An 11,570-nucleotide genomic window follows, 5' to 3' on the forward strand; every position below is an offset into this window, starting at 1 on the left:
GGAATATTCAAAATAATATTCATTAATAAAATAAACGGAGTCATAAGCCCTCGAATGAATATTCAAAATAATATTCAATAATAATATAAAGTTATCGAATAAACCTTATTCGATTCATAGTTTTGAAAACTATTCATATATATATATAAATATATATATATATTATACTCGGGAGCCTCGACTCCCGGTTTTAGAAAAAGTTCACCTTTGGGTCCCCTATACTAAGGGTATATGCCAATTACCGTTTATCTCTAGCATAGGTATTATCAACTGAATCAACAGATATATGTGTCAAGAATGCGAAATAGGCATGCATATATACCATATCACATGCTACAATATATCGCAAGAATTTGCAAAATAACCATTACGCATCTATCACAAGATAATGCATGTACAAATGTATACATCACAACAACAGTATAACGGGTAGAAAACTTGCCTGAGCGACTGGGGGTTATAAATGTCTTGGGACGAGTCTGGTAACCTATAAACAACATATAAGTTGGAATTAAACCAAAGTCACTTATCAATCTATACTTTAACCAATTTAGACTCTAACGCTTGCTTTGCGCTTACGGATTCTCTTAAGTCGCTCGAGTACCCTCGGCTCCAACATTTTTAATAAATTAACCATTATGAGTTTTAAGGCGATTCTTTCGCGAGTGTCTTACCAACTGCCTAATACACTTTACATAATTTTTTCATACTCTAATTAGTCCTTTTTGGTCTTTAACCTATGTTTCAAAGTAAGGCGAGGGGTAATGATTCGTTCGCGAAACGTCGTTACTTAAAATGACCGGTTCTCCTAAACCATTAATCGGAATCAAACGAACTACATATCAAAACGAAGCTCGTAACATGAACTATCTAACCATGGCAATGGTCAAAACGTAACAGTGAGTTCACGGGTCCTAATGTTAAGAACAAAAACAGCATAAAGTAAATCGGACATTACGACGAGTATGTTTACGCGATTACCCAAATTTAAACCACTCCAAATCAACCCACAATCAATCCACAATCACAGCCCAATCAAAATTCCATCCATAACTCACCATAACAGCCCCAACAACTCCATATTATCAATTTATACTATTCTTAAACTTGAATTTAAACTACACTTAAGTTCATTAATCAACAATCCAAGAACTACCACTTCAAAAACTTCACAAAATCAACTAATCTCTACATTTACAACTAGCAAGCCTCTCATAAATTATAACAACAAAATTGAACCTAATTACTCAAATAAAGTTAGGGTTTGGAGGGGTTATAACTTCCTTGGAGAGTGGAGAATCAAGTGAATAGCTTGGAATCACCCTTAAAGTCCTTATCCAAGCTTAATCTAAACAAAACTTCAAGAACAACAAATTTAGTTCTTGAAAAACACTATTCACCATCTTCTTCCATGATTTTTAGGAAGATATTGTGAATGATTTAGGAGCTCAAACTTATAGGATATCCATAACTATGCATAAGGAGTCTTAGATAATTACCTTGTAATTTAACAAAGCTTGGAACTAGGTTTTTGATTTTTCTTTCTTTGGAAAAGAAGAAAAGCCGAGAGCTTGATGAAGAATGGGGAGAAAATTTTGTGTTTTTGGTGAAAATGAATTTTTGGCTTGGTTGGTTGACATTTTGATTTGTTTTGTTATCTTTTTACCATGGTAATTTTTTGTGTGGTTCTAATTCAACCAACAACACACTTGCTTGGTCATGCTTATGTCACCATGTGATGTCACCCTCCCTCCTTTGTCCTCTTCTCATTGGTTTGATGACATCATCCCCACTAATCTCTTTGATTAGCTTTTAATTATTTGGCTAATGACCGCTGATCTGTTATACGGTTCGCTTAACTTTCGTTTTCATTTATCGTTTGAGGGATCATACCCGGGATCTTATTACTTAGGTTCCCTTAACCTTTCTCAATACATTATATTCCTTTTTATGATCCTCTATTAAAATCCTTGAATTTAAATCCTTTTTATCCTGTTACCTTATACTCAATTCTTTCGATATCTGGTGGATTTTCGGGAAAAATCAAAAGGTTCAAATTTGGATTCCGACGATCTTTACATACACTTATATATCATATAAAGTACCAATAAAATCTCAGAATATCCATAAAAGAACCCCTACATAGTGTGGCATGAACAGTTTTCTTATTCAGCAATATCAGCAAAAACACTATTCATAAGGGTTACAAAAAGTTCAAAATTTTGGGGTTATTACAGTCTCCCCTCCTTCAAAGGATTCCGTCCCGGAATCAAATAGAAAACAAATGGGGGTACTTTTCTAGCATTGCGCTCTCTAGTTCCCAAGTTGATTCTTCCACATTATGATTCTGCCATAGCACTCTGACTAGCTTGATCACTTTGTTCCGAAGCACCTGCTCCTTCTTATCCATAATCTTTACTGGTTTCTCCACGTAAGTCAGATCTGGTTGCATGTCCACATGCTCGTACTCCACTATGTGTCTGGCATCCCGATGGTACTTCCTTAGCATTGACACATGGAATACATTATGAACTTGTTGTAGGTTCGGGGGTAAGGCTAGCTCGTAAGCCAACTTCTGAATCCGTCTTAGTATCTCAAAAGGTCCAATGTATTTTGGGCTTAGTTTTCCTTTCTTTCCAAATCTCATTAACCCCTTCCAAGGGGATACTTTTAGTAGTACTAAGTCCCCTACTCCATACTCCTTGTCCTTTCGGGCTAAGTCTGCATATTTCTTCTGTTTGTCTTGGGCTGCTACCAGCCGTCCTCTGATGAGATCCACTATGTCTTTGGTCCTTTGGACCACTTCGGCTCCGAGCATCTTCCGCTCTCCTACTTCATCCCAGTATAAGGGAGATCGACACCTTCTTCCGTACAGGGCCTCATAAGGCGGCATTCTGATGCTAGCATGAAAGCTATTGTTATAAGAAAATTCGATCAACGGCAAGTGATCATCCCAACTTCCTTTAAAGTCTATTGCACAGACTCTCAACATATCCTCTAGTGTCTGGATGGGCCTTTCACTCTGCCCATCCGTCTGGGGATGGTAAGCGGTACTCATATTTACCTTGGTCCCCGCACATTCTTGAAAGCTCCTCCAAAATCTGGAGTTGAACCTGGGGTCTCGGTCTGAGACAATGGACGCTGGGACTCCATGTCACGTCACTATTTCCTTAAGGTAAATGTCCACCAGTCTATCGACTGTGTATCTCTCATTGATAGGAATGAAATGAGCTGACTTTGTCAGTCGGTCTATAATCACCCATATGGCATCATGGTTGGCTTTCGTCCTTGGTAAACCGACGACAAAATCCATGGCTATCTATTCCCATTTCCATTCGGGAATCTCCAGGGGTCGTAAGAGTCCACTGGGTCTCTGGTGCTCTGCCTTTACTCTTTGGCAAGTCAAACATTTGCTTACCTATTCTGCTACGTCCCTCTTCATGTTGGGCCACCAGTAATATTCCTTCAAATCCCTATACTTCTTGGTGCTTCCCGGGTGGATGAAATATCTTGAACTATGGCTTTCATCCAAAATCTCATCTTTAAGCTCTTGAACATTCGGAACCCAAATCCGGTAGGAGTACCTCATTATCCCTTTATCATCTTTCTCAGTATGGATCTCTTCTCCAGTCATTGACTCTCTGCCTTCATTCATTATTTTCTCTTGGCACAATCTGATCTTTTCCAATAACTCTGGCTGCATTGAGATCTCAAACAGCTTTTCAGTTCCGGTTCCGGTTACCTTTACTTCTATTTCCATCGTCTCGAAATCCTTTATCAATTCTTCCGAAGTCATTATCACTCTAAGTCTTTCCTTTCTACTAAGGGCATCAGCCACCACATTGGCTTTCCCCGGATGATAGAGAATCTCACAATCATAGTCCTTGATTAGCTCTAACCATCTCCTCTGGCGCATGTTGAGCTCTTTCTGCGTAAATATGTACTTGAGGCTTTTATGGTCTGTGAAAATCTCGCACTTCTCTCCATACAAGTAGTGCCTCCAAATTTTTAGGGCAAAAACTATTGCTGCGAGCTCAAGGTCATGAGTAGGATATCTAATCTCGTATTCCTTCAGTTGTCTCGATGCATACGCAATCACTTTACCGTGCTGCATAAGCACACACCCTAATCCTTTGTGCGACGCGTCACTATATATCACAAAATCTCCTTTTTCGTTTGGCAATGCCAACACCGGGGCCGTTACCAACCTTTTCTTTAATTCCTGAAAACTGTTCTCGCATTTCTTCGTCCACTCAAACTTCTCTGTCTTACGAGTAAGTCGTGTCAAAGGGGCTGCGATCTTCGCAAAGTCCTGTACAAATCTACGATAGTAGCCGGCCCATCCTATGAAACTCCTTACCTCTGTGGGTGTGGTTGGCCTTTCCCAATTTGAGACCGCCTCTATCTTGGAGGGGTCGACCAATACTCCTTCTTTATTGATCACATGTCCTAGAAATTGTACTTCATTCCGCCAAAATTCACACTTCGAGAATTTGGCATATAACTGTTCCTCTCTGAGTATTCCTAGAGCTATCCTCAAATGCTCTGCATGTTCTGCCTCAGTCCTTGAGTAGATTAAAATATCATCGATAAAAACTATCACACACTTGTCCAAGTACTTCTTAAATACTCTGTTCATTAAATCCATGAAAGCCGTTGGGGCGTTGGTTAATCCAAAGGACATTACCAAGAACTCATAGTGCCCATACCTGGTACGGAACGCTGTCTTGGGAATATCTTCGGGTTTAATCTTTAGTTGGTGATATCCAGTTCTCAGGTCAATCTTGGAAAAATAAACAGCATCCTTTAGCTGGTCGAACAGATCGTCTATTCTAGGTAACGGGTACCTGTTCTTTATGGTTAGCTTGTTCAACTCTCGATAGTCGATGCACAGCCTCATGCTCCCATCCTTCTTCTTAACAAATAACACTGGTGCTCCCCACGGAGACACACTGGGTCTTATCATACCCTAATCCAAAAGTTCCTGCAATTGGGTAGCTAATTCCTTCATTTCTAATGGGGCTAACCGGTAAGGTGCTTTTGAAACTGGCGCCGTCCCTGGGGCCAAATCAATAGCAAATTCAATCACTCTATCGGGTGGTAATCCCGGAAGGTCTTGTGGGAATACGTCTTCAAATTCGTTGACTATCAGAATATCTTGTAAGTTGGGCACCTTCTTCTGCGTGTCCACCACATAGGCTAGGTAAGCCTCATTTCCTTTTCGTAACATCCTTCTAGCCTGGGCCATAGTCAAAAATTTCTGCGTCTGCCTCTTTCCTCTAAATATGACTTCTTTCTTTCCTGGGATATTTAACTTAACTTTCTTCCCCTTACAGTCTATCTGAGCATTATTGCTAGATAGCCAGTCCATTCCTAAAATTACATCAAACTCCCCTAATTTAAAAGGAATCAGATCAACACTAAAAGATTGTTCCCCTATGCCTAACTCACAGGCGGGGTGAATCTGGTTAACAGGAATAATTTCATGATTGGCTATTTCTACTTGTAAGGGTTCTATCAAGGATTCAGCCTTCAGTCTTAATTTACGCGCAAGGTCCTTTGATATAAAAGATTTAGTTGCTCCCGAATTAAATTAAATGTTTGCACTGACTGAATTTAGAGAAAGGGTACCTGCTATCACATCTGAGTCTTTCATAGCATCCTGGACTGTCATGTTGAAAGTCCTCGCAGCAGGTTGCTTATTGGAGGCAGCCCTGCTGGCTCCTGAAGCTGCTGGTTTGTTCATTGGGCATTCCTTCTTCCAATGACCCGGGCATCCACACTGATGACAAGTGGTGGTTGGAATGACGGCAGGGGCTGACGAAGGGCATTTGTGGGAATAGTGGCCCACCTGCCCACACTTAAAGTAGGTTACTTCTTTCCCTTACATTCCCCAGAATGCATCCTTCCACAAGTGTTACAGGCTGGCAATGGGGGTCGAGACTGGTTGGAATAGGACATTCTTGACTTCTGACCGCTCTGGCTCACATTCACACTCATTGGCCGCTTAAACCCAGTGTTCTTTCCCGGTAGGGACACTGCTCCTCGATTAAATCTAGTTGGGAAGCTCCTTCCTGCGGAACCTCCACCCAGGCTCATGCTTTTCCTCTTTATTCCCTTCTTCTCTATTTCCTTCCGCATCTGTTCACTTCCAGCTTCTACAATTGTTGCCTTTTCCACCAGAGTGGCATAATCAGTAAGCTCAAGGATTGCCACCCTATTCTGAATCCACGGTTTCAGTCCCTGCTGAAATCTTCTAGCTTTCTTTTCCTTGGTGCTCACAAATTTCGGCACAAACCTTGATAACTCAGTAAATTTCGCTTTGTACTCTGCTACAGATAAGTTATTCGGCTTTAGCTCCAAGAACTTGAGCTCCATCTGGTTTTCCATAAACCTCGGGAAATATTTTCCCAGAAATAACTGACTGAATCTCTCCCAGGTTATAATAGCATCTGTCTCCATGTTTTTCTTGGCCTCCCACCAGTAGTTAGCCTCTCCTTTCAGAAGGTAGGTAGCACATACAGTCTTCTGTGCCTCATCGATACTCAGAATCTCAAAGGATTTCTCCATTTCCTTTAACCATGCTCTTGCTTCAACTGGGTCGGCTGATCCGTGGAACTCAGGGGGCTTAAGGGACTTAAAAGCCCTGAAAGAGTTTGCCACGGCATTGCTATTTCCTTGAGGGGGTGGGTTGGGTTGACGTTCCAAGTTCTGCCTTAGTAGTTGCATGAACTGGCCCATGGGATCCATGCCTGGGTTGGTATTGGTTGCTCAACCTCAGTTTCTCCTTCCTCAACCTCTATCTCGAATCCCTCAACATCATATGTTTCCTCCTCCTCTTCATACAGGGAGTCATCCTATTCAACATAATCCTCGTCTTCCTCTTCACTGTGTTCCTGGTTCCTATCGTCCTGGTTATGGCTTCCCTGGTCCTCAGATCCAGGGTTCGCCCTAGTTCCAATCTTTCTTGGCGGCATGATACTGATAATAAAAAAATTATTGGGAAAAATCAACGTTAGGTCACAATCATACTCAACATTGTGCCTTGCACAGCTCTATAATGGGGAGAATGTATCTCGCAATTCTATTATTTTATGACAGTTCTAATAAGAAGTGCAGTAATAATAATGATAAAAACAGTGATCTCGTCACTAAGGAACTGAACTGAAAGGAAACAAATATATACATAATGCGAGAAATACATAGTTTGATCTGGTTAAAAGTACAACAGTGCTACAGCCATCTGTCCCAAAAGTGATACACAAGAGTCTATCTGTCTAGTCAGAAAAAGGGATGCTATATACAAGTCAACTATCCCGGAAAATTGGCTCTTACTAAGGCCTCGACTAACTAGACAACTAGACTATCCCATCGTCAGTCCTGAATCACACACTGGAGCGGGTTAGCTCCCATACCCTTTCCATCGCACGACGGAAGATATAGTCGGTCTGCCGCCCGGAGATCCTACCATGCCTGTCCCCCTAGAGCGATCTGAGTCTCGCTCGGGACGTGACTCTATCCCCGTCAGCTCCCTCCTCAAGGATCGGGGTATAGCAGCCCTAGTCTCATAAGCTTGGGTACGCCTACCCGCTCTCTCTGAATCCAACTCCCTCCTGGACTCATCCAGCCGGGCCTCAGCAACAGCCACTCGGGTCCTCAGTACATCCTGAACATAGCCGTGGGCTAACAAAGACTGCCTATGGACAGGGTCAAGAGGTGGTGAATCTGGAGCCGCTGGGGGTGCCTCCTCGGTCTGCCTAGGCTCGGAAGTATGGGTCTCTGAGCTGTCATCATATGGGCTCCAGGATAGTGGTGGAGGGGTAGGAGCTCTGACCACCGGGAGTGTGGGTAAAGGGGTACCAGTGTACACTACCATAGCTCCGACACGCTCCTCAGCCACTGGGACCTCATCCGGGTCCTCCTCATCTGAAATAGCAACAACCTCTGTCTCTGACTCCTCTGAGGGGTCCTCCTCATCCTCCTCCATCTCAGGCTCCTCCTGATCCTCGGCATCTAGCAGTGCCTCATCATGTTCACGCTCGAACATCTCAGGGTCCCCTATCTCATGTGCCTACACATTAAACGAGCTAAGTTACTATCATGATACTTATAAGGGTTCCCGTAAGGGTTTTAACTGTCAGCGCTACTTTAAGTAGTCCGACCATGAACTTGGCAAGAGTTCTTATTATCTTTGTGAGTTTATTATTACATCGCCGCATCATCTCTGAGGTTTATAACGCTTAGCTCTGATACCAATTCTGTAACACCCCCAGATTCGGGGTCGGGAATCCGGGTCGTCACGGTCTTTCTTTCCACAATATCACTTCACTTAATTAATAATAAATAACCTTATGCTATGACCCCACACTAACACACACCACAACCCGTTATAGTCTCAGAGATGAAATTGAAATAAGTACAAGTCCTTGAATCCACAATTTAAAAGTTATTACAACCCAAAATGATTACTTGATAAATTTACAGTTAATTGCCATTATCTGCCACAAGTTATAATTATACAATATTTGGTTCCCAAAAGTAGAATGCCTGATCTACCAATAGATCTACCTCTGCAGCTATAGTAGCTACAACATCAACGGGAAGACGCGGGACGCTTCCCACGCGCTTGTGTTGGGTCTGCTTGAGTCTGGCCATCTTTCCTAACTGTTGTTGTGTGATGAAGAAATGAAGCAAGAGTGAGCATTACAGCTCGCAAGATAATATATAGTGTAAACAATAATGCAAGTATCTAAATGGATAACTTACTAGAATCCTTTATCAAGTGTAAGGTAATGACTTACTGGATATAAGTTTTAAGGAAGATGAAGTTACCATTTACTTCATTATACTTATACCATTTTAGAAATCTACTTGAACTATTATTGTTCAAAGTATAATAAGTTTCAACAGGTCATCCCATAGATGAGACCACAAGCTAAGACTTGAATAGATTCAATCTTTGAAATATTTTTTTTTTAGGAAATGAAGTTACGAGATACTTCATTCAATGGAAACACCATTACAACTGTTTGACCCTGTCAATGCTTCGGCAACCACCCATTCGCAGCCTTTCAATCGAAAAGCTACGGGTAGTGTTGCAGAATTATCCAACTGGATGATGAACTCATTACGGGAGTTTGTCGCGCCAGGAAGACCACTTACGATGATCAGTCGCAGTAGTACAACCCCACCATTTTCTACATGTAGAGGAGAACCTGTCGGATTTACTTGTCAACCGAACACTGGACTCCTAAGGAATGGACCGTCTTAGCGGAACTTCCAGGCCATTTGGGTCAATATTATTAGGCTGGGCCGACGCCACTCAACCACTTACGCCACTCCTAGTTCAGATGAAATCCATGACTCTGAAACGTAAAGCTCGTCCCCACTTTCCCCAAGTAGAAACTTGTTGATACGGCTCCACCAAGAAGTCGTATCTAGTTGGAAAGGAAAACTCACCGATATTTCCCAGGCGATGCCTGTTAATGGATTAACTTGTTCCAAGAATTTTACTTCCCGAGTATTGGGTAAGTAATCAAAAACTCTTTTATCAAGACAGCAACCTTGTTGCGAATATAAAACATACCACAGAGCCGGATCCCTCAGGTTTTGAGCGAATATTTAAATCCCCTTTGGAAGGAAGATCTTAAATAAATAAAAATGAGTTTTTTTGGGATCCGCTCTAACTTTTAAAAATCATTTTGAAGGCTTGCAAACATTTTTAAGGATGTTTGGAGTAATGCTGATTTAATAAAATAAATCATTCCCAATATATTAGAAAATATCTGAATATTATTATTTAAATAATATTCCCATAAAGAATAATCTTTATAAAAATAATTGAAGTAGAAGTTGTAAAACTTATACTTGAAATGAATCTTAAATAACCAAAGATGTACTTATACGAAAGTAATATCTTTATTTGAATAATCAAAAGTAAGTTTGATTATCGACACATTATTCTTTAATAAAAATAAAGAATATTATTTAGTGAATAATCGGAGTCATAAGTCCTCGAAGGAATATTCAAAATAATATTCATTAATAAAATAAACGGAATCATAAGCCCTCGAATGAATATTCAAAATAATATTCAATAATAATATAAAGTTATCGAATAAACCTTATTCGATTCATAGTTTTGAAAACTATTCATATATATATATAAATATATATATTATACTCGGGAGCCTCGACTCCCGGTTTTAGAAAAAGTTCACCTTTGGGTCCCCTATACTAAGGGTATATGTCAATTACCGCTTATCTCTAGCATATGTATTATCAACTGAATCAACAGATATATGTGTCAAGAATACGAAACAGGCATGCATATATACCATATCACATGCTACAATATATCGCAAGAATTTGCTAAATAACCATTATGCATCTATCACAAGATAATGCATGTACAAATGTATACATCACAATAACAGTATAACGGGTAGAAAACTTGCCTGAGCGACTGGGGGTTATAAATGGCTTGGGACGAGTCTGGTAACCTATAAACAACATATAAGTTGGAATTAAACCAAAGTCACTTATCAATCTATACTTTAACCAATTTAGACTCTAACGCTTGCTTTGCGCTTACTGATTCTCTTAAGTCGCTCGAGTACCCTCGGCTCCACCATTTTTAATAAATTAACCATTACGAGTTTTAAGGCGATTCTTTCGCGAGTGTCTTACCAACTGCCTAATACACTTTACATAATTGTTTTATACTCCAATTAGTCCTTTTTGGTCTTTAACCTATGTTTCAAAGTAAGGCGAGGGGTAATGATTCGTTCGCGAAACGTCGTTACTTAAAACGACCGGTTCTCCTAAACCATTAATCGGAATCAAACGAACTACATATCAAAACAAAGCTCGTAACATGAACTATCTAACCATGGCAATGGTCAAAACGTAACAATGAGTTCACGGGTCCTAATGTTAAGAACAAAAACAGCCTAAAGTAAATCGGACATTACGACGGCTATGTTTACGCGATTTCCCAAATTTAAACCACTCCAAATCAACCCACAATCAATCCACAATCACAAACCAATCAAAATTCCATCCATAACTCACCATAACAGCCCCAACAACTCCATATTATCAATTTATACTATTCTTAAACTTGCATTTAAACTACACTTAAGTTCATTAATCAACGATCCAAGAACTACCACTCCAAAAACTTCACAAAATCAACTAATCTCTACATTTACAACTAGCAAGCCTCTCATGAATTATAACAACAAAACTAAACCTAATTACTCAAATAAAGTTAGGGTTTGGAGGGGTTATACCTTCCTTGGAGAGTGGAGAATCAAGTGAATAGCTTGGAATCACCCTTAAAGTCCTTATCCAAGCTTAATCTAAACAAAACTTCAAGAACAACAAATTTAGTTCTTGAAAAACACTATTCACCATCTTCTTCCATGATTTTTAGGAAGAGATTGTGAATGATTTAGGAGCTCAAACTTATAGGATATCCATAACTATGCATAAGGAGTCTTAGATAATTACCTTGCAATTTAACAAAGCTTGGAACTAGGTTTTTTATTTTTCTTTCTTTGGAAAAG

The sequence above is a fragment of the Apium graveolens genome, chromosome 3 (genome assembly GCF_009905375.1).
Source record: "Apium graveolens cultivar Ventura chromosome 3, ASM990537v1, whole genome shotgun sequence".
NCBI classification, from domain to species: Eukaryota; Viridiplantae; Streptophyta; class Magnoliopsida; order Apiales; family Apiaceae; genus Apium; species Apium graveolens.